This window comes from Bufo bufo, chromosome 5, assembly GCF_905171765.1.
Source record: "Bufo bufo chromosome 5, aBufBuf1.1, whole genome shotgun sequence".
Lineage (NCBI taxonomy): Eukaryota > Metazoa > Chordata > Amphibia > Anura > Bufonidae > Bufo > Bufo bufo.
The window spans coordinates 139,950,618-139,974,712 of NC_053393.1; positions in this window are offsets into that span (position 1 = coordinate 139,950,618).

The window sequence follows — 24,095 nt, forward strand, 5'->3', positions numbered from 1 at the left end:
TAGGCCGGTGGAGCCTCCTCTGGCTCTACACCAACGTCAGTCATGTTCAGTAAATCAGGCGCGGACATCTCAGCAGAGCAGTCTTCACTCTCCAACTTGCTCGATCCTTCTCTGGAGAGCGACAGGGTGGCGCCAATAAGTTCAGCCAGAACCTCCCATTGCACTGGGAGGCGGCCCCCCAGGTACTCCAGTATGGGGAAGGCGGAGTCCATTCTGGCCGACATGCAAATGTCCAGACAGGCGGTGGCGCCAATATTGAGCTTTTTCCCGCTCTTCTCAGCAAAAAGGCGCCAACTTTTACCGCCAATTCAGGATGAAGATGACGCAGCAGTAATCTCAAGCAAGCTCAGCGGCCATCTTTAGTAGAAACGCTGTCTATTCACTGACAGCAAGCGGTGGCTTAAACAAGCAGCAAACAGTCCATAAAACACTATTTTCACACCGCTACTTAGGACAGTCCTTTGGCCCAGTAATTTTGAATAAAACCATTAGGGCTTGGTCACTTTAAGATGATTTTCAGCACACAGTTTTGTAATCCAACAATGGCGCGGATATGTTCCGTATCCTGTTCGTGACGCCAATTTATGCGGTACGCCAGACCTGCAGGGTAATGCGATTGTGAGGTCACGGTCAATGGCAAGCGAGGGTCACTCACAGTTATATATGGAAACCCCTGGGCAGGCATACAGCAGTGAAGGAGAGGCTGGCACAAAAGTCCTCTGGGGCACACTCTGTATTTAGGGACCAAGCCTGATGTTGGTTGAGGTGCCCTGGATGTTGCAGGTGTTTTATGTGCCTGGGGCAAGGTCCCTTTAAGGTTCGTGACGCCAGTGCCGGTAACGGTGGCACACCGGTGGAAGGTCTTAATAAGCAAGGAACACAGATGGCAGGGTGAACCAAACTTTACTTTACTGTAGTAAATTCCACTTTGTACAGTTAGCTGGCAACTCAGTTCCACATGTCAAGTACACTTCACAAGCAGGTCACACAATTATGGCAGGTATATGGTGGTTAGGCAAGATACACAGAGGGGAAACATCCACATGCGCAGAATCAGGCTGTACAGACTCCTCAGAGATTAGTGTACACTGTCCCTTTCGGACTCCTGTCTGGCTTTAATCCCAAGGCCCAGATACCTTATTGTAGGCTTTTATCCTTGGTAAATAATCCTCCTTAGGTGCTCATTCTTGCTCCATACCTCTAGTCTCTCTGCCCTTCAGCTTACTTGTATTAGCCGGACATGGTGGCTCTGCTGGACTTTGTGGGAACTACAGGGTTGCTTCCAGGAGGTACCCCTCTTCCCCTGGGATAGATCTTCTGAGCTAACATGGCTCTGTGGATCAGGAGGTAGACTAGGATCCCTCTACTAGTCTCCTGGTGGCAACTAGAAGCCTGGGCTGTCTAGTTGCATGTCAGGAGAAGGCCCTGACTGGTGCCTTCCAGCTTGTCTTTGCAGACTCCTGACCTTCAACTACCTTCCCTGTCTGGGGCCTGACTACTTATACTAGGGGTCCCCTAGCTCCCTCTAGCGTCTGGGATGACTAACTACAGAGCCTAGGCCTGATGCTACATAAAACAGGGAAAAACATTACATATAACAACAGTATTTTATAATTTACATAAAATATGCACAATAGAAAATGACACTCCTGTGCCAAGGGAAAGGAAGTAACGCACACCCCCATTGACACTCGTGTAGTGCCCACGCTTAGTCCGTGAGGCCACTACACATTTAACCCCTCAGATGTCGTGGTCAATCTTGACCACGGCATCTGAGAGTGCTAAAACCAAAAGTGTGCACTTTCGGTTGCGCTCCGGCTCCCCCGTGTGGCGATTGAAGGAGCAGGAGCATGTATGCAGCAGCCCCTGTCTTTATGAATGACAGGAGACTGCTGCATAGTATTTCCTATGGAGCCCTTGCCTCTAATACGGCTCCATAGGAAACTAGTAAAATCATCATAGATTCCAATGCAAGTGCATTGGAATCTATGATAAGAATCAGATGATTAATTGTTATAGTTCCCTATGGGAACTATAAAAAAGTGTAAAAAAAAAAAAGATTTAAAAATAAATGAATAAAAAAAAACATTAAAATTCAAATCACCCCCCTTTTCCCCAAAATAAAAGAACTAAAAAAAATTAAAAATACACATCATGGGTGTCGCAATGTGTGAAAACGCCCATAGTATAAAAATATAACAATATATTCCCCATACGGCAAATAGCAAAGCACAAAAAGCATTTTCTACAAAAAAAATAATAAAAAGTGATCAAAAAGTCATATACACCCCAGAATGGGATCAATGAAAAGTTCAGATCGCCCCGCAAAAAATCAGCCCCCATACAGCTCCGTAAACATAATTACAAAAAAGTTATAGGAGTCAAAATATGGTGACAAAAAACTAAAACTAATTTTTTTTCCCACTTTTTTATTTTTTTTATCACTATCAAAACACAAGAAAAACTATACGTATAAGGTATTGCCGGATTTGTACTGACCTGTAGAATAAAATTAACCGGTCAGTTTTATCGCACATCAAACGTCGTAAATAAAAAACACGTAAAACTGTGGTGGAATTGCATTTTTTTTTGCAATTTCACCCCATTTGGAATTTCTTTCCCGCTTCCCACTACATGATATGCAATATTAAATGGTGGCGTTGAAAAGTACAACTTGTTCCGCAAAACAACAAGCCCTCATATGGCTATGTGAACAGACAAATAAAAAAGTTATGGCTCTAGGAAGGCAGGGAGCGCAAAACGAAAACGCAAAAAATAAAAATAAAAACTAAGGGGTTAAAAGAAAATGTTTTTTTAGAAATTTGGCGAGAGAGAATGAGATAATTAAATCAAAAATAGACAAAATTTTATTCAAAAATGAAAACCAAATAAAATACTGTACCAATCTGAGTGGATAAGTATCATTTTGATAAGTCACACAGTCATTCAGGAGATATTGTCAGACATTGCAGGAAATTAATGTACGGATATTTCAAGGATGGAGTGACTCAGCCATTCAGCAGAGGCAGTTTACTGGTGTGCTGTTTTCTCAGCAAATGTTGACACCCATAAAAAGGGACTCTATTCATCCCTGACATTAGTCATATGAGAAAATCTTAGAGAGGCAGCTTTTTATTCAGGATCAAATTCATGGGGAGGGTTTTTACTATAAGTGCAGCAAGTTATGTAATTCTCCAGTGAATAGTATATGTTGAATTTTGGCAACAAGTCTGAAATCTCGGCAACTAAGGTGGCGGAGCTGTGCAGCGTTAGTCTATACTTGCACATTCAAGCAGCATATTCCAGCGCAAAAAAAAAGTCGAGCAGCTCATAGCAACCAATAAAACGTAATCTCTCTTTTTGTACAAGGTTCCTGGAAAATGGAAGAAAATTGGTTACTATTGGGAATGGCAACTGCTCCATTTTTCCCTTTCTTTAGTTTAAATAGATCTTCCCAAGTATGCCTTATGGTTCAAAACTGACTCCGAAAAATATGGCCCAATTGCCATTATTGAGCAATTATTGTCCTTATTTTCCAAAGTAGCACAAGCTGAAATGATATTGACAATATTTGTCTTTAATTATACTAAAGAAAACGAAGAAAATACACAGCAATAAATGACATTTTATTTATTTATTTAGCATTTATTTTGCTCACTCACACTAAGGCTCCATTCACACGTCCGCAAAATGGGTCCGCATCCTTTCCGCAATTTTGCGGAAAGTGTGCGGACCCATTCATTCTCTATGGGGACGGAATGGATGCGGACAGCACACAGTGTGCTGTCTGCAGCCGCAATTGCGGAGCGCGCCCCCGATTTTGGGTACGCAGCTCCGCAAAAAGATAGAGCATGTCCTATTCTTGTCCGCAGCTTGCGGACAAGAATAGTCATTTCTATGGGGGTGACGGTCTGGTGTGTTGCGGACCTGCAATTTGCGGGTCCGCAACACACCACGGACGTGTGAATGTAGCCTAAGGGCTCATTCAGACGGCCGTATGCTGTCCGCAAAAATACTGAATGCTATCCGTTTTTTTGCGGATCCGCAAAAAAAATGAAACATGTCCTATACTTGTCCGTGAAAATCAGGACATGGCCCCATTGAAGTCTATGGGTCCGCAAAAATACTGAATGCTATCCGTTTTTTTGCAGATCCGTTTTTTTGCGGATCCGCAAAAAAACGGATAGCATTCAGTATTTTTGCGGACAGCATACGGCCGTCTGAATGAGCCCTTAGTGTCAGTGAGCAAAATAAATGCTAAATAAATAAATAAAATGTCATTTATTGCTGTGTATTTTCTTCGTTTTCTTTAGTATAATTAAAGACAAATATTGTTTAACAATAAAGTCCTACAAAAATTCAGCATTTTGCTAATTATACAGTTTACAAAAGAAAATGAGTCCTGTGTTTTTAATTTTGACCCAGAGGCTCAGTTTATACTTTAGATCAGAGCTATCATTAGGCTGACTGCTCCCTTGTCCCCCATTATGCTGTACCATAGAGTGTCCAAATAGTATAACTATACAGTGGCCAGATATCACTGTCAAAGCAATAACGGAGAAAAGGTATCCGTTGGGTGCAAGCTTCAGTCAGTGGAGCCCCCTTCAGTAGAACCTGACAGATGAATCTTGTGACCTCCACAGGTGACACGCCTGAAGGGTTGCATTATTAAATCCAGTAAAGTGGAACAGATGCTTGATGGAAACCCAATGTTTACAGAGGTCAATGGGGAAAAGGGATGATGACAGTCATAACTGATGTATCAGTTAAGTGTGCAGGCCAACATGAAGACAGCCAAGGACACAATGGGGGAGATTTATCAAAAGTGGTCTAAATAAAACTGGCTTAGTTGCCCATAGAAACCAATCAGATTCCACCTTTCATTTGTCAGAACTTCATTGGAGAATGAAAGGTGGAATCTGATTGGTTGATATGAGCAACTAAGTCAGTTTTCCTTTATACCAGTTTATACCAGTCCCCCAATATGCCGTTTTTTCAGGTTCTGAATGTATTTTGTTATCAGTTTGAAACATATCGCAGTAAATGGTGTCTGTGTGAACTCAGCCTACACAATGAGACATTACCACATGGTATAGTTTATAACCAAGACTTTCCTTTCTAGTCAAGGATCTTCAAGCATATTTAGCAATTTCTCAAAGAATAGCCTGGTATTTATATTCTCACAGGATCCTAGACTTTGTAGTCATTCCACAGATGAGGTGGTCTGACATGTCTACTGGATGTAATATTGCCAGATCTGGATAAGATGCAGGAATGTGGTTTCCTGAAGAGATTCCAGATTGTATGTGGGAATCAAAAACCTTTAACTGGTCATAGAACTGGAAGAACTTCCTTTCTGAATCATTTCCAGATGCAGACATTCACTAAGCCAATCCAAGAGCGTCAGCCTGACATGTTACTCTATGCACGATCTTGGGTCCAGGCACATCATGCCAGACATTTCACTTGTCAACATAATGTAAACTGTACAGTCATATCTTTGTTTTCAGAATATTAAGGAACAGATTTTACTTCATTATACCAACACTTGATCCTTTGGTTATACATACCCCATAAATCTGTATGTATACTACATAAACATAGAAAACCACTTGAGTTTGCCAGTGCGGAAAAGGAAATCCTTGAATGATCAGGGCAAGCAGCTGACCTGGAGTTTCCTGTGAACTTTAAACCATTTCATATTCTAAGATAATAGATAAGGGTTAATAGACATCTATGTCATCCTATCCTGTTTATTATGATAGTAAGTGGTGTGATTCATTAACACATTTAACATGGGGCAGAAACATGGAGACATTGAGAGTTTACATAAGGTCAACACAGTCGGAGATGAAAAAATATCCCTGAAAAGCCATCACTGGTATCCCCAGAATGGGGGAGGTCTAGCCTTGGACTACAATAATTTTTTTGCTATAAAACAGGTTTAATACAACAGCATTTTGCAGCGGTTTGGATCAATTTTGACATTATTTTAAATTTAAAAATATTAGTCATTTATCAAGCTGAAATGCACCTAAATTAGGCATATTTCAGGTGCAGATTGAGGCGCAATGGTTAGCAATCTGCGACTTCTCCCCACTCACGCCAGGTCTAAAAAAGTGGGCGTGTCACAGTCCTGGAAGGGGACGGCCAGCAGGCATAGAAAAAGGTCTAAATGTAAAACAGTTCGGCGATCCACCACCAGTAAAGGGGCTTTATTAAGACCAGTGTCTAAAACGTTTATGATGGAACAGTAGTTTAAGGCCGTATAACACGCGCCGATTTATGAGAACATATTCATTAGCGCTTGTTTGCATGGGCCTGATTACACAGGGTAATGCAAACTGAATGTTGGAGGAACAATTTCTCCCACAGTCATTCCTCCCTCATTATGAATTTTCTATTCATTATCAGTAGTGTTGAGCAAACCCAAACTGTAAAGTTCGGGTCCATACCGAACTTTGCGAGTTCGGGTACCCGGACCCGAACCTAAACTTTGCCGGAAAAGTTTGGGTTCAAGTTCGGTGTGCGAGCATTTAATAAAGCTTTTGAAAGGCTGCAGGGCAGCCAATCAACAAGCTTTTAAGCTGTGGGCACTTAGAAGCCATTACAGCCATGCCTAGTAATGGCATGGCTGTGATTGGCCCGTGCATCATGTGACCCAGCCTCTATACAAGTTGGATCACGTGTAGCACCGCCCATCAGCTCTGAGTAGTCAGGGACAGGAAGCAGGCAGCTGAAGTGAGGGAGAGTGTTAGGATTCTGGCTATTTTTTTGTGGGTGACCTATAGTGATGTATAGGGCCAGCAACACTGCTACAGGGCATTTCTCCTAGCAACCAGGAGGATGCCCCCTGCAGAAAGGATGGAAAAAGGAGTGCAGCAAAGGTTAGACAGATGCTGGTGGTAGGGGACTCTATTATTAGTGCAGCCAGCCAGTAGCGCAGAGGCAACACGCGAGGTGCACAGTGGACCGATGAGGGGTCAAGTAATAAAACACAGTTCATCAGTTTACTCATGGTTAGCAGAAAGCCTCCCTGGGCTGGCAGCACAGTGTTGAGGTGGACAGCACGAAATCCTCCGGGGCACGCTCTGTGTAGGGAAGCATCAGCCAAGATGGTGGTTGAGGTGCCCTTGATGTTAGGGGTGCTTAGGGTGCTTGTTGCGGCTGAGTCCCTTGATGGTTTTTGCCGTGACGCCAGTACCGTTAATGGTGGTACAACCATTAGTAGTATTAATGAGGTAGACAGTGGTAAGATGCAACTCACAACTTTTCACTTATGTTGACTTTGGTTGCAGCAGTACAAAATACAGTCTCTTGTTGGTATTAAGAGTTAATCTGCAGATCCACTGTTCCTAGGCTTTCTTAGGTTTGATTTTAGCTTAGCCGGAAATTTTCTGTATCAGTGTGATTTGGTGAGGTTGCCGGAGGCTATGATATCCTTCACCTGAATATCCCAAAGGTCCTTGATGCCTGATTTGTAGCTTTTATCCTTTGGATGTATAAGTCTTTTCTGTTGTCCCTTTCTGGACTAAACTTTCATCAGAACAGAAGTGCTAGATCTGCACTCTCTCACTTTTAGCAGACTGAATAATCAATCAACAACCACTGACCTGTCCCTGTCCTCTGTCTCACTAGGCCTGACCTAGGTATATATAGAACCTAAGTGTCATCCCCATCTAGTGGTGGGATGTATACATTGCACCTAATCTGCCTGGTAACAGGGATTTTGCAGACAAATCATTAAAAAGTCACCCAATACAGCATAATACAGTTTCAAGGTAAAAAGTGCTTTTAAGCAGTGCCCACACACATGTAGTGGGACGCTGCATTAGAAGGACAGAGAGGGTCATCTGTCGCCAAGACTGTGAATGCCAAACAGTGTATTGTCTTCCGGGTGCTCGGGTTCAGCATATTGCGGATCGGATTGACAGATTGCTGGGTGGTGCTGGGGAAGACCCGGCGGTCATGGTACACATTGGCACCAAAGACAAAGTCAGGGGGAGATGGAAGGTCCTTAAATTTTTTTTTAGGGAACTAGGAGAAAAGCTCAAGTCCAGGACCTCCAAGGTAGTGTTTTCAGAAATACTACCAGTGCCACGAGCATCACCAGAGAGACAACAGGAGCTTAGGGAGTTAAATAAGTGGCTCAGAAGCTGGTGCAGGAAGGAAGGGTTTGGGTTCATGGAGAACTGTGCCAACTTCTCTGTTGGTTACAGGAGGGACGGGCTGCACCTTAATGGGGAGGATGCAACTGACCTGGGGGAGCTTTTAAACTAGGAACTGGGGGGAAGGTGGGGGGGGGTCATACTAATAAGGGGGCAGATAGTGTAGATAGAGAGTGGGTTATAGGAGGGGACAGTGTGGATTTAGTGGGGGCTGGAGCTAGTGAGGAAAGTAGGGAGAAGACTGGACAGAACTATACACTGATGAAAAATAGAACTGCTGGAAACAAAAACCTGTTACATACAAACATCAACCAAGGTAGCCCAAAAACCCCAGATATTCACTTTACAGGTAATAGTAATTTAAAATGTATTTTCACAAATGCCAGAAGTCTAGCTAGAAAAATGGGGGAGCTGAAGGCTATGGCACTAGAAGAACACATAGATGTAGTTGGTGTGGCTGAGACATGGTTGGATTCTTTGCATGACTGGGCTGTAAATATTGAGGGTTTTACACTATTAGGAAAGACAGGGTCAATAGAAAAAGTGGTGGTGTGTGCCTGTATGTGAGGAGTGATCTGGAGACAAGTGTGAAAGAGGCAATTGTGGGTGAGGATGGTGAGGATGTGGAAACCTTATGGATAGAAGTTCAAAGGGATATAAACACTGAAAAAATAATACTTGGTATTATCTATAGGCCCCCTAACATCACAGAGGAAATAGAAACGCAACTGTATAACCAAATAGAGCGGGCTGCACAGGCTGGCACAGTGGTCATAATGGGAGATTTTAACTTCCCAGACATTGACTGGGGTCATGATTCTTCCTCAACCGCAAAGGGGAGAAAATTCCTCAACTTGCTGCAGGACCACTTTATGGGCCAGTTTGTAGAAGCTCCCACTAGGGGCGAAGCTCTGTTGGATCTGGAAATTTCTAATAATGCAGAGCTTGTTGGAAATGTTACTGTTCGAGAAACACTAGGTAATAGTGACCACAATATAATTATATTCCCCCTAAACTATAAGAAGCAAACTCTCAGGCAGAGCAAAGACACTGAATTTTAAAAGGCTAATTTCCCTGGGTTGAGGGCAGCATTTCAGGGCATAGACTGGGAGCAGCTACTGTCACATAATAATACTGAGGATAAATGGGAGAGCTTTAAATCCACATTGAGTAACTGACAAATCACTGCAAAAAATGCACCAAAATGGTGAAATAGTAAGTAAAGATACTGGGCACTCTCACTCTATATGAAACCATACAGTTTATTATTAAATGAAAACAGTAGTGTCTGGCAATAAATATATACATAAAGATGTGACTATCCTAAAATCGCATGGTGATCCTAAACCTAAAATCTATTGCATATAGATACTTAAAATACTATAACACTAATCTTAATACAGATATAAATATACGTATACTATATATAATGGGTAAAAACATAATATATATTCTGGAATGGTGTAGAATGAAACCTCCGTACTAAATAGTATAGCAACAGTTTTTGATCTCTGTGACTGCTAATGTCCTATACGGATATTAGAACCCTTAAAGTTCGCGTCTCCTCCAATTGTAGTAGTAATATAAAACTTGTATTATAAGTCTAAGTGATTGTTTAGCGGCGTCCCGCTGGACAACTGAGGAAGGGGTGATTGTAAGCCCCGAAAACGCGTTTGGTTCAAGACCCCCCTGATGGATCGCAACAATACCTGCTGAAAGAACTTAGGTGCCGAACCAACCCTGAAAATTAAAGACCAAACGCGTTTCGGGGCTTACAATCACCCCTTCCTGAGTGGTCCTCAGTGGTCCAGCGGGACGCCACTAAACAATCACTGAGACTTATCATACAAGTTTTATATTACTACTACAATTGGAGGAGACGCAAACTATTTATATCTGTATGAAGATTAGTGTTATAGTATTTTAAGTATCTATATGCAACTGATTTTAGGTTTAGGATCACCATGCGATTTTAGGATAGTCACGTCTTTATGTATATATTTATTGCCAGACACTACTGTTTTCATTTAATAATAAACTGTATGGTTTCATATAGAGTGAGAGTGCCCAGTATCTTTACTTACAATTTATCAGCCCACTAGAGGAAGGGTGATTCCTCTTTACTGTGAGCACCTCTACCTTGAATTTGTCACTCCAGTGCGCCACATATTTCTCCTTAAATGGTGAAATAGTTTGGTCAGTGTTGGCCCCGTCACTGCCCAAATAAGTGAAGTGTGCAGTGATTCTAAGAGCGACGCCTGTCATCTGCATGTCATACTGACTCACAGTATTGTTTCAGTACCACAGCAGACTCCCAATGCGTGTTACTGCAAGGCACAGTGTTCTACACCCCTATAAAGACTCTCAGCTTAGCCGTTTTTTTTATGTGATTCGCCGCGAATAAATTCAGATTGAAGCGAATTTTTCCCAAAAATTCGCCGGACCGGCCGAATCGAATGTTTGAAAAATTCGCTCATCTCTATTTAGTTCGGTGGGTGACTTATACCCATTTTTGGTGTGAGATACACGTGTACTTTATACGTGACAGGGAAATTAATATAATTATTCTGACTGTTAGTTCTGCCGGTAACATATACCCATTTTTGGTGTGAGATACACATGCACTGCATATGTGACAGGGAGATTAATATAGTTAATTCGTCTGTTAGTTCGGTGGGTGACATAAACCCATTTTTGTGTGAGGTTCACCTTCACTGCATACGTGACAGGGAAATTAATATAGTTAATCTGTCTGTTAGTTCGGCGGGTGACCTCAAAGAATGAGGAGAGCATCAAATAAGGAACGTGGCCCTGTTCGTAGTGCTGCTGGTGCTGATGGAGCTCCTGTTGCAGGGAGAGGACGTGGTCGATCTGTCCCAGCTACACACCCAAATGAAACACGTTCCTCAGGTGCACGTACGTGACAGGATGTTCAGCGTCATTTTGTAGGCCCGAATACCGGTGTACAAATGGTGAGGCCAGAACAAGTAGAGGCGGTAGTAGATTGAATGGCTGACAGTGCCTCCAGTTCCTTCACATTGTCTCCCACCCAGTCTCCTGCTTAAACCGCAGAGTTGGTACCTGCAGCCCATGGCCATCTGTCTTTCACCTCACCCCCTTGCAAATCAGCCAAGCAGTCTGAGCCCCAAGTCATGCAGCAGTCTCTTATGCTTTTTGATGACTCTGCTGGTGGGGTTTTCATGGGCTATCCATCTAGCCCTGCCCCAGAAGTGGAAGAGATTGAATGCACTGATGCCCAACCACTTAAGTTTCAGGATGTGGACATGGGAGGACCACCGCAGTATGTCTCTGATGATGATGATAAAACACAGGTGCCAACTGCTGAGGCTTTCTGACATGTGCAGACCGGCAAGGAGTGCAGGGGTGAAGACTGGGTGGAAGATGATGTGGAGGATAATGAGGTCCTAGACCCCACATGGAATCAAGGTCATGCGACGTCTGCAGTTCAGAGTAAGAGGTGGTGGTCACACAGCGCCAGCCGCACAGCAAAAGAGGGAGCAGGGTGCAAAAGTAGAGTGGCCGTCCCCTAGCCAGTATGCCTGCTACTGCCCACCGCACCCAGGGACTGAGCACACCAAAGCCAGCTCCAAGGAGATCCCTGGCGTGGCAGTTCTTCAGACAATGTGCTGACGACAAGACGCGAGTGGTTTGCACGCTGTGCAATCAGAGCCTGAAGGGAGGCATAAATGTTCTAAACCTGAGCACTACCTGCATGACCAGGCATCCAGTGGGGGGGGGGGGGGTAGGTCAGGCCATTGCCTAGGGTGCCAAATTGCAGGGGGCGCCAGGCAGCAGAAATTTCAATGAGGGCCACGGGAGCCTGCAGGGGGCCTGAAGTCTATAAGGCAGTAGAGCGACGCAGGACTCGGTCGCAGGACTCGCGAGATGACGCGGCGCGGGAAGCAGGGCCGTCTTTGCCGCAGGGAAAAAGGGGCAGCTGCCCCGGGCCCAGTTGCTCCTGGGGGCCCAACGGAGCTCCGTTTCTCGATTCACTATGCAGAACAACTTACACAAGCAAGCACGTCGTCGGCGCCGTCACGTGGTTGGTAAAGGGGGTGTGTGGTGAGTGGCGCCGTGGCGGAGCAGCCAGCAGCAGGGACTAAGTCTCTGCCTCTGGAGCTAAAGGGATTGGGTGGTTAGTCATGGACTCACGTGACCACCAGTGACTCACTCACCTTACACAGGCAGACCTGCCACTGCCGCGCCAGGAGGAGGAGGTAGGTAGAGGCTAGAGGCTCTAGAGCTGCTGTACGCATTCGCATATTGACTTTATTTATATTAGAAATTTAGACCGGTCAGTCGGTCAGGTCACCGAATTATTAATTAACCCTTACCCCATTCATAAATTAGTGGGGGATTATTATAGAGACGGCCCCAGGAGACATAAGGGGTTGGGTTCTCTCTGTCTGCTGCTGAACTGTGGCCTGGGGCCACCCGGCCACATTTACTAATCTTTGCTCAGGGCAGGAGGGCCCTCATGGTGTGGTGTGGACTGGTCATTTTCACTAAAGAATATAGTTTAACCATTTACGTGCAAAAGAGAAAATAAGAAGTCAGCTCCTTATGTCTCTCGTCTCTCTAATAATCCACCAGTAATTTGTATAACCCCATTAGTGGGGGATTATTATAGAGACGGGAGACATAAAGGGTTGGGTTCTCTCTGTCTGCTGAACTGTGGCCTGGGGCCACCCGGCCACATTTACTAATCTTTGCTCAGGAGGGCCCTCATAAATAAAGACCCACATGGTGTGGTGTGGACTGGTCATTTTTACTAAGGAATATAGTTTAACCATTTATGTGCAAAAGAGAAAATCAGAAGTCACTAAGTATGCTCCAATCAGATATCTGCACATAGACCAAGACTCTAGACCAAGACGGCCGTTGTTTGGGTCCGCATCCGAGCCGCCGTTTTGGCGGCTCGGATGCGGACCCATTCACTGTGTGTTGTGGTGGAGGGCGTGATTGCATGCTAGGGTGTGTGATGGCAGGATCCAGGGGGCCCAAGTAAATTCTTGCCCAGGGTCCAATCAATATTAAAGACGGCCCTGGCGGGAAGGCACAGTGAGGCGTTCGTGACCGCCTGCGCCGGGATGCCATAAGCTGTGATGCAGAGAGGTAAGTATTATTATTATTTTTTTTTTATGTACCCTACTCTAATTGCAGAGGCACTGGGGATACTATGGGGTTGGGGGAGAAGCAGAAAGAGGAGGACCACCGAGGACATCATACTAATAGGAGTGGAGAGGTGGCCATTACATTAATAGCAAACAGGGGGACATTACATTAATAATAAAGAGGGGGCCAATATATTAATAAAGAGGGAGCCAATACATTATTATTAACATAATGGCCCCTCTTTATTATTAATATAATGGTCCCCTCCTTTGTTATTAATGTATTGGCCCCCTCTATATTAATAATAAAGAGGGGGCCATTATATTAATAATAAAGAGGGCGCCATTATATTAAAAAATAAAAAGGGGGCCATTATATTAACAATAAAGAGGGGGCCATTATATTAACAATAAAGAGGGGGCCATTATATTAATAATAAAGAGGGGGCCATTATATTAATAATTAAGAGGGGGCCATTATATTAATAATAAAGAGGGGCCAATATATTAATAACAATACTAATACAGAGGGGGCCATTATATTAATAATAAAGAGGGGGCCATTACATTAATGATGAAGAGGGGGCCATTATAATATACAGGGGGAATAATATTATGGGGAATGGGAGACTATCTGTCTGGCTCTAGCACAGTGTTGGGGGGCAGTAGGATGACAGTGTTGAGACACCAGGAGGGGGTGGATGATAGTAAAGTGAGGAACCCAAAAAAATTTCTGTGAAACTCAGAGACTGCAGAGACGAGAAGCGGCTGAAAGAAGGTGTCATGGCGGTCTTATCTCTGGATGAAGACGTTGAGGAAAGTCTACATCACAGGAGACGTCACTGGATGTAACAGGTATGTGGCGCTGTATTCTACTGTTATAATAATGTCCATGCACATATCTGTTTCACGGTAGGATTGGGGGAGGAGATTGAGAATATGGCCCACCCTGCCGCATCCTGGCCCCAGACTTCAGGTCACACTGGGCGTGTTCTGAATTCTGGGGGCTCACACTCATCTACTATGTTATCTGTACTCAGAGAGTTATCACTGTGTTATCTGAGGTGTTACATAGGACTGCAGAGAACATCTATTACATTATCTGTACTCAGAGTTATCACTGTGTTATCTAAGGTGTTACATAGGACTGCAGGTGAATGTACTACATTATCTGTACACGAAGAGTTATCACTGTTATCTGTGGTGTTACATAGGACTGCTAGTGATCTACTACAGTATCTGTTAAAAGGGGCGTGCATGGGGTAGGGGCTAAATTGTTGGCTTGCCCCGGGTGCTGGCAACCCACGCTACGCCACTGCAGGCATCTAAATGCAAAGCACGAGTTGCAGTGGAGTACAGACCTGAAAAACCACAAAAGATCTAAGGTTCCTCTTGCTCCCTCTTCTGCTGCGGCCTCGGCCTCTTTCTCCCCCTCTGGAGTGACAGTGGCACCTGCCACCCAGCAAACAGAGGATGTGGCAGCAACACAACCACCTCCACCACTGTCACCCAGCATGTCCACACTGTCCCATGGAAGTGTTCAGCTGTCCATCCCACAAACACTGGAGAGAAAGAGGAAGTACCCCCCTACCCACCCGCGATCCCTGGTCCTGAATGCCAACATTTCAAAATTCCTGGCTTTTGAAATGCTGTCATTCAGTCTGGTGGAGACAAAGACTTTTAAAAACCTTATGGCGGTGGCTGTCCCACAGTACGTGGTTCCCAGCCGCCACTACTATTCCAGGCAAGCCAAACCAAGTGGCGGACAAAATCAGTTGTGCACTGCGCAGCGCCATCTGTGGCAAGGTCCATATAACTAACTATACATGGATCAGTAAGCACTGGCAGGGGCGTTATATCTCTCTAACTGCACACTGGGAGAATGCTGTGGTGGCTGGGCCTGAGGCGGATAGCAGTGTGGCGCATGTCCTACTGCCACTGAGGATTGCAGGACATTTCTCGTTGCCTCCTGTTGCCTCCTCCTCCTACTCCGCTTCCTCCTCTACCGCCTCCTCATCCAGTCAGTGTAACACCTTCACCACCAACATCAGCACAGCCAGCGGGAAAACGACAGCAGGCTGTTTTGAAACTCATCTGTTTGGGGGAGAAAACCCACACCACGCAGGAGCTGGGGACGGCATGGAAAAACAGACCGATGAGTGGTTGGTGCTGATAAACCTCAAGCCTGGCCTGGTGGAGTGCGATAATGGGCAAAATCTCGTAGCAGCTCTGGGGCTAGCCGGTTTAACGTACATCCTTTGTCTGGCGCATGTGCTGAATTTGGTGGTGCAGAGGTTCCTGAAAAATTACCCCGATATGTCAGAGCTGCTGCAGAAAGTGCGGGACATCTGTGCGTGCTTTCGGCATTCTCACCCTGCTGCTGCTCGCCTGTCTGCACTGCAGCGTAACTTCTGCCTTCCCGCTCACTGCCTCATATGCGACGTAGCCAAAAGGTGGAACTCCGCCTTGCACATGCTGGAGAGACTGTGCGAGCAGCAGCAGGCGATAGTGGAGTTTCAGCTGAAGCACGCACGGGTCAGTCGCTCTGTGGAACAGCATCCACTTCCCCACCAACGAGTGGGCCTCCATGCTGTTTCGAGTACTCCACCAACATGGCCAGTGCCAATGACGCAGTCCTCAGCGTTACTATCCCACTTCTATGTCTCCTTGAAAAAACCCTTCGGGTGATGATGGAAGAGGATGTGGCACAGAAGGAAGAGGAGGAGGAAGAGGGATCATTTCCACGGTTATCAGGCCAGTCATTCACAAGTGGCTCGAAGGGTGGGATCCTGCACCAACAGAGGCCAGGTACACAACTTTCCAGCCAGGGCACAGTTCTGCAGGATGAGGAGGAGGAGGATGATGAGCAGGAGGAACCGTGTTCACAGCAGGGTGGCACCCAAAGCAGCTTATGGGCATCAATGGAGCATGGCTGGGGGGATACAGAGGAATACACCTCCACCAGTGGACAGCTTGTCGTTGCCTCTGGGCAGCCTGGCACACATGAGCGACTACATGCTGCAGTGCCTGCGCAATGACTGCCGAGTTGTCCACATTCTAACCCAGGGGTGGGCAATTATTTTTTCGATGGGGCCACATGAGAAACTGAAAATATTTTGGAGGGCCGGGCCAAAAGGCTAAACTCAATACTGCATAAAATCACCGCGTCCTGGCACAGGCGGGCGTGATGACATCATCATGCCTGCCTGCGCTGGGATTTCACTACCAAATAGACCTCAGGCCTGTAGCCTATGACAAGTCTTGTCGCCATCTGCAAATTTTAAGGCGCATTGGCGACCATTTTGGTCGCCATCTGGAGCGCTGTATTGCATCAGTGACATGAACACTCTCCACATAGAATGTTATATTACATCAGTGACATCACCGCTCTCCACATATAAGTGATATTTTACATCAGTGACATCACCGCTCTCCACATATAATGTTATATTACATCAGTGACATCACCGCTGTCCACATATAGGCGATATATTACATCAGTGACATCACCGCTCTCCACATATATGTGATGAGCGGTGATGTCACTGATGTAATGTATTACTTACCGGTATATGTGGACAGCAGTGATGTCACTGATGTAATATATTACTTATGTGTGGAGAGTGGTGATGTCACTGATGTAATATATCACTTATAAGTAATATATTACATCTGTGACATCACCGCTCTCCACATATAAGAGGCATATTACATCAGTGACGTCATCCCTTGGCGCTGGGGTGCGCAGCCAGGGCCGGCCTTAGGTGTTCAGGCGCCCTGTGTGAGCTAACCTTGTGGTAGTGTTACCTGCAGTCCTATGTAAAACCACAGATAACACTAGTGCTAAATAATGTAGTAGTGTTACCTGCAGTCCTATGTAAAACCACAGATAACACTAGTGTAGATCATGTGGAAGTGTTACCTTCGTCCTTAGTGTGCCTCCCTGTGTCTATCGCACAGACTCCATGCTGGCGCTGCCTCCTCTTCCATCTTCTTCCCCGCACAGAACGTTCTGAAGCAGCTGCGTCAAGACATAGGAACACTGTGGGCAAGGTGATACACACAGGGAGAGACATACACACAGGGACGGGGACACACACAAAGGGACAGACACACTCACACACACACAAAGGGACGGACACACACAAAGGGACAGACACACACGGACGGACACACACAGGGACGGGGACACACACACAAAGGGACAAACACACACACACAGGGATGGACACACACACACACAAAGGGACAAACACACACACACAGGGATAGACACACACACACAAAGGGACAGACACACACACAGGGACGGACACACACACACACACACACAAAGGGACAGACACACACACACAGGGACGGACACACACACACAGGGACGGACACACACACACTGGCACACTCAACATCAGCAGCAAGTCCAACCCTTAATGACCCCCACAATCCCTGGGGGGGGGGGGGTGATGTAGTAGCAGGCAGGAAAGCACACACTGTCCCCCTGTCCTATATGAGCCCCCCCCACCCCCACCAAATACCTGTAAGTTCTGTTAGTTGCTTGGCTTTGGCTGTGGCTGCTGGCTGGGGCTCCGCCTCCTTCCTCTTTCTGCCTGTGCGGCAGCTGCATCACGCTCCAGCAGCCACTGGTCTGCTCTGTTAAAGAGACAGGCAGGCCAGGCAGCAGAGCGGAGCGCAGAGCGGCCGCGGGCCCCGCCCCCTCCTCACTCCGGACAGTGACTCCGTGCTGTTACAGGGCCGGCGGCGGCAACAAAAATGCCGGGGGCCGGATTAAAAGGTCCGCCGGGCCGTATACGGCCCGCGGGCCGTAGTTTGCCCAGGTCTGTTCTAACCAGTGCTGATTACTTGGTGGCCACCCTGCTGGATCCCCACTACAAGGACAACGTGCTGTCCTTAATTCCGTCACTGGAGCGTGATCAGAAGATGTGCAAGTACAAGCACGCGCTGCTGATGGCATTAACACTTGACAGCGGGGGCTTAGTGGAAGCACAAGGCGAAGGCAGAAGAGGAGGAAGAAGTCTCCAACGCAGCTGGGGCACCGCCAGGACCTCAGAAGGGAGGGTTAGCATCAGGGCCGTCTTTAATATTGATTGGACCCTGGGCAAGAATTTACTTGGGCCCCCTAGATCCCACCCCCCCCCCCCCCCCCCCGCACTTTGCTGTACTTGCTATACAGCAGCCCTTACCTGTCACGTCCAGGGCCTCCAGGTGACGTCTCGTCTCTGTCATCATCATCTCTGTAGATCTTCTCTCTCATCATCTTCTCCACTCGGTCTGGACAACTTCTCTCAGCCGCCTCGTCTCTGCAGAGTGTGACACACAGTCTTCTTAGCTTCCTCACATTCTATCATTATACCCCAACTGGAGTCCCCACAGTGTTATCCTGCTGCTTGATGTCCCCCCCCCCCCCCCCCCCAGGGGTGTAGCTATAGGGGGTGCAGAGGTAGCAGTCGCTACCGGGCCCAGGAGCATGAAGGGGCCCAAAGACCCTTGTGCCACATAAGACACACAAAGCACTGAGGGAAGGGGGGCCCAAGCTGAACTCTTGCACCTGGGCCCATGAGCCTTTAGTTACGTCCCTGCCCCCCCCCCCCCAATACCCCCAAATACTATCCTGAAGAAACATTACTGCCCCCCATAGTAATAGTGCTCCTCATAGTCCCACCAATAGTAATTCCCTTCTAGAATGCCCTCATTAGTAACACTGCCCCAACCCTGATAATGCTCCTCAACAATGCCCCCATTATTAGAAGAGCCCTCCCATATTAATAATACCCTCACAGAGTCCCCAGTAGAAATAAGGCCCTCTATTGTTCCCCCAGTGGTAATAAAGCTCTCTACAGACCCCTCAGTAGTAATAAGGCCCCCATAGTGCACTTAGTAGAAATAAGGCGAATCTATAAGACCCTCCTATAGAGCCCCCAGTAGTAATAAGACCGTCTATAATGTCCCCTGGATTTGCAGTGCCCCCTGCAGTTATAATCCTCCCTCCACCATACAGTCCCATGTAAATAACATCACCTCCTCCCCAGCCGCCTCCAACCCACAATCCCATGTAAACATCACCCCCTAAGGCTACTTTCACACTTGCGTTCGTGCGGATCTGTCCTGTACTTGTACAGGACGGATCCGCACCGATAATACAAACGAATGCATCCGTTCAGGACCGATTCGTTTGTATTAGGCTAGTTTCACACTTGCGGCAGGACGGATCCGACATGCTGTTCACCATGTCGGATCCGTCCTGCGGCTATTTCGCCGTGCCCCCGGGCCGCCGCTCCGTCCCCATTGACTATAATGGGGACGGGGGCGGAGCTCCGGCGCAGCACGGCGGTGCACGGAGAAAGCCGCCGGACTAAAAAACCTGACATGCAGTAATTTTAGTCCGGCGGCTTGATTTGAATTTCTAAGTCCCAATACGGATCCGTCCTGACTTACATTGAAAGTCAATAGGGGACGGATCCGTTTACAATTGCACCATTTTGTGTCAATGCAAAGGGATCCGTCCCCATTTACTTACATTGTAAGTCAGGACGGATCCGTTTGGCTCCGCAAGGCCATGCGGACACAAAAACGCTGCTTGCAGCATTTTGGGGTCCGCCTCCAAAAGGGAACGGGGGGCCGTATGGAGCCGAACGAATGTATTCTGAATGGATCCGCATCCATTCAGAATGCATTGGGGTTAAACTGATGCATTTGGGGCTGCTTGTGAGAGCCCTGAAATGGATCTCACAAGCGGATCCCCAAACGCAAGTGTGAACGTAGCCTAAACATTAAGTCCCATGTACATAAACATCATTGCCCCCCACCATCCACTTTCAACATACAGTCCCATGTAAATAACATCACTCCCTCCCCCAGCCACCTCAAGCACACAGTTCCATGTCAATAACATCCCTCCCTTCAGCCCTAACATACATCCTAGTTTAATAACTACAACCCCCATTGCTCTGCCTCTCCCTTAACTTACCTTTTCTCATGTACAGACATCAGCATTAGGCTCCTTCTCCTTCTTCACTCGTCCAATCCTGCACTGGTCACATGATGGTGACATCATCCAGGTCATCCTATCACAGCCTGTTTTGCTGATCACATGACCTGTGATGTCACCACAGGTCCTTCACCTCTTCCCAGTGTATTAGATTCAATTGTATTGCCGTTCTGTGTACGGCAATACAGTTGTATCTAGCAGGCAGGCAGGACATTCGGGGCCTGGGACAAAACATCAGGGGCCCAGGCCCCGAATGTTTTAACCTAGCGACGCCCCTTAGAAGCCACAAAAGGGATGCAGAAGAGACAGTGAGTTAATGATGTGCTTTAAAAAGAGAACTATTGCGGTATTCTGAATACATTGGGAGTTGCAGAGTGGTTCGTTGGTAGCCTTCACACCCTGGGAGTCGGGAAACGGAGCTCCCTTGGGCCCCCAGGAGCAACTGGGCCCGGGGCAGCTGCCCCTTTTGCCCTGCGGCAAAGACGGCCCTGGTTAGCATGGCCGAAATGTGAAAAAGCTTTGTCAGCACGCCACAACAACCAACACCACCAGCTGATACGGGACGTCTTAGCAGGAGGCAGTATTTCAGCAACATGGTGGAGCAGTATGTGTGCGCACGCCTACACATACTGAATGACGGGTCTGCCCCATTCAACTTCTGGGTCTCCAAATTGGGCACATGGACTGAGCTTGCCCTTTACACCTTGGAGGTGCTGGCCTTCCTTGCAGCAAGTGTATTGTCTGATCGTGTGTTTAGCACGGCAGGGAGGGTAATCACAGACAAGCGCAGCCGCCTGTCCACAGCCAACGTGGACAAGCTCACGTTCATTAAAATGAACCAGGCATGGATCCCACAGGACTTGTCCATCCCTTGTGCTGAGTAGACAAGTATACGGGTGGCACACAGCCATTGTTATACATCAGCGAACTTTCCCAATGTTTTGGGGTCTTCCCAAATTTATAAAAATAAAAAATAAAAATAAAATAAAGGGCAAAAAATATAAATAAAAAAACAACAAAAACAGTGTTGGCTACCTCCTCCACCGCCACTTCCACCTACACCACCACGTCCACCACCTCCTCAACCTCCTACTCCACTTTGACCTCCGCCTCCTAATTCTATTCTATGTTATTTTAAGTCAATTTCCTATCCACATTTTTTTTCAGGGCAATTGTCCTGCTCTTACCCGCATCTTGCTTCCTTTTGCAGCACTCTAGTCCTTGCTGCGACTATTTTACATCCATTTTAGTTCACCAAAGCTCGGGTCCCCATTGACTTCAATGGGGTTCGGGTTCGGGTCAAGTTCGGGTCCCGAACCCGAACTTTGACCCGAAGTTTGGCCGAACCCGGCGAACCCGAACATCCACGGGTCCACCCATCTCTAATTATCAGCAAAACAACCCTAATTACACAGGGAAATACTGTATGCTACTGATAATCGGGCATTTTACATCCTGATGAAAAATGGCAATCAGCCAACTAGGAAGCTCATTCATTAGCTGATCAGCTGCTCCATTATACACGTCAATCATTGGGAATGAGGATTATTATAAACGCTCATTCCTGATATTGGCCAGAAAATTAACAGGGCCCTTAGCAACATTTGCTATCTATTGGAAATAGTCACAGTAGCTTCTGCCTGAAATCAACTAGTGATGTCACAATATATTAGAACACTCTGTCTTAATAACCCCTATATCTGGCGGTGGATCCGCCACAATTATGAAGAGGTGCCGGCCTCTACATAACTTTGGTGCATTCACCGCCAGTCTAAATGTAAGACAGCTTCCTTGCTGGCTTAAATTTAGACCATTTTGTACACCTAAAACAGGCATAGAAAATGATAAATTAGATGGGGCTGTCGTCCTGTACCCTTCCCAGCCTTGCTCACACCACCTGGTGTGAGCGGGAAAAAGTCACAGATTGCGGCGCAAATAACCTCTGCATCCCAATCTGCACCAGAAATACAGCAAAAATAGGCAAATTTCTGTTAGTAAATGACCCCTGAGATAGAAGCCAATTTCCCTCATTTTAGGGGAAAAAATTCATTCCCTATTCCAATCAGTCAATCACAATGAATATCAACCCTTTTCTAAAAATCTAGAAACTATAACCTCTAATAGTAATACATCCAGGCCCCTCTTGAACTCGTTTATTGTACTCACCATCACCACCTCCTCAGGCAGAGAGTTCCATAGTCTCACTGCTCTTACCGTAAAGAATCCTCTTCTGTGTTTGTGTAGAAACCTTCTTTCCTCCAGACACAGAGGATGTCCACTCGTCACAGTCACAGTCCTGGGGATAAATAGATGATGGGGGAGATCTCTGTACTGACCCCTGATATATTTATACATAGTAATATATCTTCCCTCAGTCATCTTTTTTCTAAAGAGAATAACCCTAATTTTGATAATCTTTCAGGGTACTGTAGTCCCCCCATTCCAGTTATTACTTTAGTTGTCCTCTGAACTCTCTTCAGCTCTGCTATGTCTGTCCTGTTCACAGGAGCCCAGAACTGTACACAATACACGCACACTCTTCAAATCTGGTGACTAAATATGGTGGTTACTTTATTCACCCATGCACAATGTTACATATGTAGGAGCAGTCGCCTGCAAAGGGGAAATGTTTTTTTGATGTATTGAAGCCATTTTTCATGCAGAGCACTTGAGCACATAGGTACATGTGTTTACGTGACTGTGTTCCAAAGCATAGCCATGCAAATCCAATCACAGAGGTTCCCTGTCCATGGTTCTGGATTAAACAATGCATGCCATTTTATCAGGATAATCTGGTCAATTAGATAGTGTGACCGATATCTCCTCTAAAATATCTTCCCCTTTCCACACAGTTTATACCTCTGTCATGTTCACATATGCACACTTTTTATACACTGTCATGTTCACAATTTCACACTGGCATTACAGTTATAGCCATAATACTGGTAAATAGGCTTCAGTGCACGTAAAAACATAGGAGAAGCTTCGGGAGCTTTACAATTTTAATGACATAATAAAATTAGTGTCAATGCAACCTAGAAATCCATAGTTTTATGCCGGGGCAGGGGTATAAAATGCAAATCATAAGTAAGCTCCTAACATAATAAAGCAAATTTCTAGTTGCAAATGAAAATAAATTCGAAATCACTGTACTGGGGTATTGTGCTTTTTAAGCAGTTTCTCCTCCTCCTCTGTCTCAGCTTTCTTCAGTGAGATCCTCTGGGGCTGGCTCCACCACTAAAGATGGTAGCCTAGAAGACGTAGCAGAAACTTCTCTTGCTTACTATCAAGGCTTGAGATCCAGTGTGGACTTTGATGAATTAAATTAACCCTGCAAGCAAAGTGGAACACAGGAATAGACTAATAACATCATATAGATGTCATCTAATTGATCTGAGAAAGGTTGTACTTGATGGACATATGTCTTTTTTCAACCTACAGTATGTATCTATATTTTGTATTCCTGGCCAACATTAATTTTCTTTGGAACATGTGTCTGTTTTATTTTTTTATTTTTGTGGGGGGGGCCTAACATCAGAGAGGGGCCTTAGTCAATATTGATCCGGCCACGGTGGATCTTTTAATGCATTGGGAACCTTGAATCTACTAATAAAACCCAGAATATTCACACTTACAAAGAGTAACCTGCAGAGGATTTCATGCAATTTCTATTACACGTTACTGTACCATATTTCTACCTGTAGCTTGCCTTTCTTGTGCAGGTTTAGACATACTGTGCGCTTCTTTCCTAATAATTTATGAATGGAATTAGCCGGAGGAGAGATA